Here is a 6,479-nt window from a genome sequence, read left to right as displayed (position 1 = left end):
TTATATTTCGTTGTCCTTTCCTAACTAGGATATACTTCATACAACTACTATGAAAATCATAATATCCCATCTACATCTTCTACATCAAGTTTCAGGCCTCTGAGCCTAATATTATGGGAGCTCTGTACTAGTTAGTTTTTTCAATGGTGTCCAAGAACCTCTTTTAAAACAAAAACTGTGGAAAACCATTTTCTAGCCAGAAAGCTAACGAACACAAGCATACCCTCTGTCAGGCAGCCAGAAGGAGGGAACATGTTTGAAAAGCGGAAAGAAGTTATGTGAACTAAGTCGCTCGCTAGTCTGTAACATTTTGATATAACTTTGACTACTTTTATGAAAAACCCTTTTTATTTATTTATTTTTGGCGTCTGTGCACTTTTACAGACTAAAGCAATATAAACAATAAATAACAAAGAAATAACAGGCAAATACAATAAAATGTGTTAATGATAAATGACATTTTGAAAACATTAATGTAGATGTGCCTCTAATTAACTCTAATTAGCACTGCAGGTGCTACTACTCCCAAATACTTGATACTGTCAGTCTCTTTACTTTATTAATGTTTGTATTTTCGTGTATCATTCTCATTTTCTAATTTTAGCTAGCTGAGACAGCCTCAGCAATCTATCACTGCATCCGCAGACTCTTTCCTGTCCTTTGTCCTCTGTTTTTCCATCACAGTGCAAACAACTGTCAGTCACAGGTGACACTTACAACATTAATGCCAGCTCCAGGGCCCCGCTGTTCCCGCTGCCGCACTGGGTCACTTCCTGGACTTAATAACAGGAGTAACTGGTTCACCTCAGGAGCCGTCATTAATGCTATTAGTTCCCACTCTGCTTTTTCTACTATGACAAGTCAAACTGGGCTCCGTGGGAAAGGTCTCTTCTAGTGTGCCTGTGGAATAATACCTGCAGTCCATTTAGAGGTTTTCCTTGTCACCTTGGATCATGCAGCCTGCTGGTAAAGACAAACCAAGAGCACCCACCCACGACTCAAAACTTCAACCTGTTGTTGCATAACAAGTGCGATAAAGCTTACACTGAGTTTGAATATTACAGAACAGGCAGAAGGGCAACTACAGAGCAATCTTTGTCACTATCCCTATAGATTACACCAAGTCATTTGATCCATTCTTCATATAAAAATATCCAACAACTTTATTTATTATTCCTTTTCCTGTATGATCATTTGATCTGAGGAAAACAGTGTGATACATTTTATTATCAATATTCAACAGTTCACATTCTGCTCTCAGACAATTGCAATTACAATTTTCTTATCATATACTATCACTTGTAAAGGAGAGCTTCTTATCCAGGATGTTACACGGTCGCATTTTCAGACCAAAACTGTATAGTTGCCGGGCAATGTAGCAACAGTCTTATTTTGAAGGGGCAGATGATATGTGACAAAAATAGTCACAAATCTGTCTTAAATCTTATGAAAATATGACATAACCTATTGTATTAAAATACACATAAAACAACCAGGATTATTATTCTGGTGGGAGGTTACTTGGAGCATAGTTTCTTTATTCATTGACATATACAGAATTAGACCAACTCTCGCTGACCACTTGTAAGGCACCAGATGAGGATTTTAATTATTAGCATTAATGAATAGAAAGTGGTCGTGCATGTTATTAGGCCGGACTGTGGTGTCTGTTTATAGCTGAACATGTTTATATTTTGGTTACTTGTGACACTACTGTTCCTCTGGCCATATAAACTAATTAATTACACCACTTAAATGAGAATTCATTCGATTTCCTCTAAGAAGCCTCCTCTATCCATGACTAATGCTCTTATTCATCAAGAGGGGATTAAATGTGTTCTGCCCTCTGTAATTAAGAAGTGGAGTGAAGGAGCTTAAGAGGATTCACTTTAAAGGTTATTTTACAATATGGACTGAAATAAACATTTTCTTTTGATCACACCAACTTTGAGGACTTATTTCATAGAAAGACTTTAATTATTCTGAGAGGTAAAATTGCACAGTGCTTAATGAAATACAACATGGAGGAAACCTTTTTATGTGCAACATCATTTTATTGTACAAGGAAACAGAAACTTCAGAGTTGAAATATGGTATGAGAGAGAGAGAGAGCAAAATAAATGACTATATTCTGCAGAGCATGGATGATAGTCAATGAGCTATACTTAGAAGGAGGAGCTCTCACAGATGCATCATGCTGTGCTGAACAATCTGCACAGTGATTTGTGATGCTGCTCTGAGGACTGTAGTAAATGATTAGTACAGTACTAGTTGCAATGTGTTTGTTGTACTCTTTGCAGGTCTTCAGTGGAACATGCAGTATGAAAAGATCATGCTTCATGTGTATTGTTGAATTAATGTGGAAGAAGAACTTAAATTGAAAGTGTATGTCTATGAACAAGAGTCTACAGCCACCTAATGTGCTCACAGTGACAATGCTAACATGCTGATGTGTACCAGATATCGTTTTTACCAAGATCCACAGTCTTAATCCAGTTTAACATGCTAATTAGCATGTTTAGATGTTTAGATGCATGTTTTCTGATGGGAATTAGTTTTATATACTGGAGAAATGTAGATTTTGACCTGATGCATGCGCTAGATTCAGGACATCGCTAAGGTTTCACCAGTTCATCCAAATGAGAACATCAATATACCAGATTTAAAGGGGACATATTATGCAAAATGCACTTTTCCGTGGTTTTCTATCAGTAGTATGTGTCCCTGGCGTGTCTACGGACCCCCCAAACATGAGAAAAGTCCATCCTCTCCGTCTTTTGCTTTCTCCACCTTTCAGGAAATGTGTGCTCAAACGAGCGAGTTGGAGATTCGCCCCTGGTGACGTCAAGAAGGGCGATGCCCCTCCCCCCGAGTGGGTGACGCTCCCCGAGCTAGGTGTGTGTTCCGCCCTCTGAGTCCGTGTTACAGACGGTATCGTTACTTCCCTCGCGAACACTGGCTTCCGGTAGAACAATGTCGAAGGTACGAGCGAAACACAGTAGTTGCTTTGTTGTTGGCTGCACAAACCAACACAGAAGTCTTTTTTTAATCCCTACGCCCGAGGATCTGAAGACCCGGTGGATTAATTTTATTTTTGATGGAAATGTTCCCGCTCCAACTCCGGAAGTGTTGTACGTGTGTGCTAACCATTTCACCTCGGACTGCTTTCTCAACGAGGGCCAGGACAATGCAGGATTTGCTACAAGTCTCAAGATAAAGCTTGGATCAGTACCGACTGTCCGTGACCCAACTTTGAACTTGGGAGCTGTAAGTTTTACCTTTTTATGTTGCTTTACTGTTTGTTCACGAGAGCCTGTTGCGTGTGTTGTTAGCATGGCAGCTAATGTGGCTAACGTTTAGCGTCGTCGACACGCAGCCGGGTATAGGGGGTACAGATTGTATGTAATTCTTCTGCTTGGTATCGCCGTGTGACATTGATTAGAGCCACCCTGTTAAATGTATTATACTTTAAAGGCGTTTTAGCTGTCTGTAAAGTCAAGCCGGTAAAATTCGGACTAAAAATAGGCTCTGTATTGATTAGCATAGGTGTCCGGGCTTGTTTATTAGTGCTGTGAAAGTTATTATTGAGAGTCATGCCTTATGATGGCTGTTTTAACGTTTATATCATGTTTACAGATACAGTGCCTGTAGGGAATATCTAGATAAGTGCAGAGTTAAGGGGATATGTCCAAGGGTATAGTCTTTAATACACATTTTTTGCATTGTGCACATATAGTGAGCTATTTGCAGCATTTACAAGCTATTGACAAACCCAATTTACACTTAATTGAGTGCATTTGTTGTTATCATTTTTGCACTGCTTGCAACTGTTGCCATAACTACTGCCTCTGTTTCCTCTGTTCATGCCAGCACATCAAGTGCATTGATACAGCTTCCTGCAACAAGGGATGTTGCATGCCAGACTGACCCACAGTTATCCTTGAAGACTCTTCAGCCTCACATCAGAAGTACAGGTCTGTAGCCACCTGAAGTGCATCTACTTTTGATAAACCTAACAGTCATTTAACAGTCTTGGAATAATGTGCAGGTAAATGAAGCTGTGGTTACTTAGAACTTGTGAGAGTGTGTATGCTAAGGTTTCTGTCAACATTAACATCTTTGATTTTCTCTTTACTGTACCTCCAGACTCTACCTGGCTGCCATGTCCTACAATGAAAATGCTGACCGACCACAAGCCCAAACAAAAGAAGGAGAACCACTGTTCAAGGTCCAATTTCCAAAGGTGTGTTATATTATTTTAATTTTCAACCAAAAAAATGTTTTGTATATGTAATATTATCACAGTTCCATCAACAACAAAATACAGTAAAGAAAATGTCAGGAGCTAGTTAGAAACAGACTTTCATTCATTGTTTTGTAAAAAAACAACAAAAAAAGTGAAAAATGTAAACAAAATCTTTTGTGTTTTATCAAACAGGGAATGTGGTGGACCTCATATTTGAAAAAGTCTTTGTTGACCTGGGATCATACACAGAAGCTGCTTTGGCCATCCCCATCCCAGAGGACCTCACTGCACAGTTGGAGTGGCCTGAGAAGGAGGAGGTCATATCCAGCTCTGTGTCCCGGTTCTATCATGGGGCAGTCTAAAACCCACGTTCTGGGGCATGTGGCGTCAGGAAACACGGCATGGATGCGCAGGACCACGCAGGCTGGAATGACGACCCAGATTCTGCGACAAAGGAAGCCCCAGCACCAGCTCACAAAGATCCTATAGGCTAAATACCTGTACTGACTAAAACAACTGGACAGGGCATTTAGTCTTGCAAACATATATCTATGATGTGTCTCACAATTTTTTTTATGGATCCAGTGAATCCTACAGTTTTTTTATTATCACTGATTATAAGTCCCTCATTTGATGTAAATAAATGCTTGATTGTTACTAAAGAAATGACTCCTCTGAATTCATATTTTATGCACACTATCTGCTGATAGAAGAACTTTACAAATCAAAGAGCAGCTAAACTAATTTATTTGAGGGTTTGTTATTCTATTTGTGGTCTGTTATTATCATTGTAAAATTATGTGCACTGAAGTAAAACGAGACTGCCTAACATATTTTATTTTGATTGAAACTATATGTTTTTACAAAGAAGCAAAACGTACTGGTGTATTCCCTCAACCGTAAAGTACCGTAGTCAGCGCGGTACATGTTGCAAGCATTCAGACTGTAAAAGTATATCTAAGGAGGCATGACAGATAACTACATTACACAATTCACAATAGTGCTTATTTACCAAAAGAAGCTCCCAGTAATGACGAGACAGTAACAGTTAGCATTAGCTACCCAGCTACATGTTGGTAACTGTGTGCCAGCTCTCATCAACAAACTGAAAATGTAATGTCAAAATACACAAAATTGGTTACCAACCATTCAGAAACGTCCTGCTGCAGTTGTAGAGTTTGAACTTCTTCAGCAGCCTCTCCCTCTGGCTCAGATTCTGGATAAAAGTCGTGGGGTTGAACCAACTCGCTACCGACGGCAGGTCGCTGGTCACGGTCACCGTAAACATTGGAGCACGGTGCCAGAAGCCCGAACGGCATCCCCTTCCGGAGAGGGGCGTGGTCAGGCACAGCTCATTGCATTTAAAGCTACAGACACAGAAACAGCCTGTTCTGAACAGGGCTGAAAAAGACGGGTTTACAGGCATGCTGAAATATAGGATCGGAGTGGATTTTTTAGCAAGAAGCTTCAAAGACATGCTTTGGGGACCTCTGAGACTTATTCAAACTTGTTGAAAAGGAGCACAATATGCCCCCTTTAATGTACATCCACCAATCGTTAAGATGTTTCAACGAAACCACATGTCAACCTGATGGCAGTGCAACAGGAAATGTCACAGGATCATCAACGGAAGAGAAATTCATCCTCTGGGGACCATGAATATGAGTAATGTTGCTACCTCTCGTTTTAGCTCCATTTGTGATCTCTACAAACTCCTGAGGGAACTATCTTGCTCTTAAGCTTCTAAATGCTGCTAAATACAACTTTGCCATTTGGTGCAAGACAGCGTGAAGTAGATTTTTTGTCTGATTTGACAGCTGCCTGCTGCTGCTGCTGGATGCAATGTAAGCAGTGAGAGTGGAACAAAAGTAAGTAAAGTTGTTGGACGTAAAGCTAAAACAGTGAGCTGAAAGGCACTGATAATTATCGGTGGGTTTGTGAATATGAGCAATATCTTTTACATTACAGACATTTGATCCATCCATTGTTGATTAAAAAATATTAATTATAGCAGATGTAAAGTTTGATTAGGAGGCATTTTGGTTCAAGACTGTGGTTTCTTCTGAGGCTGATTTACTGTAAAACTAATATTACCAGCGTGGAAATTAATGCCTGTGTTACTTTAGTCGCAGATGGTTTTTACATCCCTGACAAACTCTCATAAAAAAGGAAACAAGATGATAACAAACACAATAACAGTCCCATGCTCTGTGCAGCTTTGCTATTGTGGTGG

The 6,479-nt window shown here is 39.8% G+C and overlaps 1 long non-coding RNA gene across 1 annotated transcript; it reads left to right on the top strand.

Moving 5' to 3' along the window:
• The first annotated feature begins 2,927 nt into the window (after positions 1-2,927).
• LOC130171221 (uncharacterized) lies at positions 2,928-4,905 on the top strand. Its single transcript, XR_008828104.1, has 3 exons — positions 2,928-3,267; positions 3,871-4,243; positions 4,439-4,905. It is a non-coding gene; the product is annotated as an uncharacterized LOC130171221 (long non-coding RNA).
• The last annotated feature ends 1,574 nt before the right edge of the window (positions 4,906-6,479 follow it).

This window comes from Seriola aureovittata, chromosome 6 (genome assembly GCF_021018895.1).
Source record: "Seriola aureovittata isolate HTS-2021-v1 ecotype China chromosome 6, ASM2101889v1, whole genome shotgun sequence".
NCBI lineage: Eukaryota > Metazoa > Chordata > Actinopteri > Carangiformes > Carangidae > Seriola > Seriola aureovittata.
Note: the sequence above shows the minus strand (reverse complement) of the source record. Positions and strands in the feature narration are given on the sequence as shown.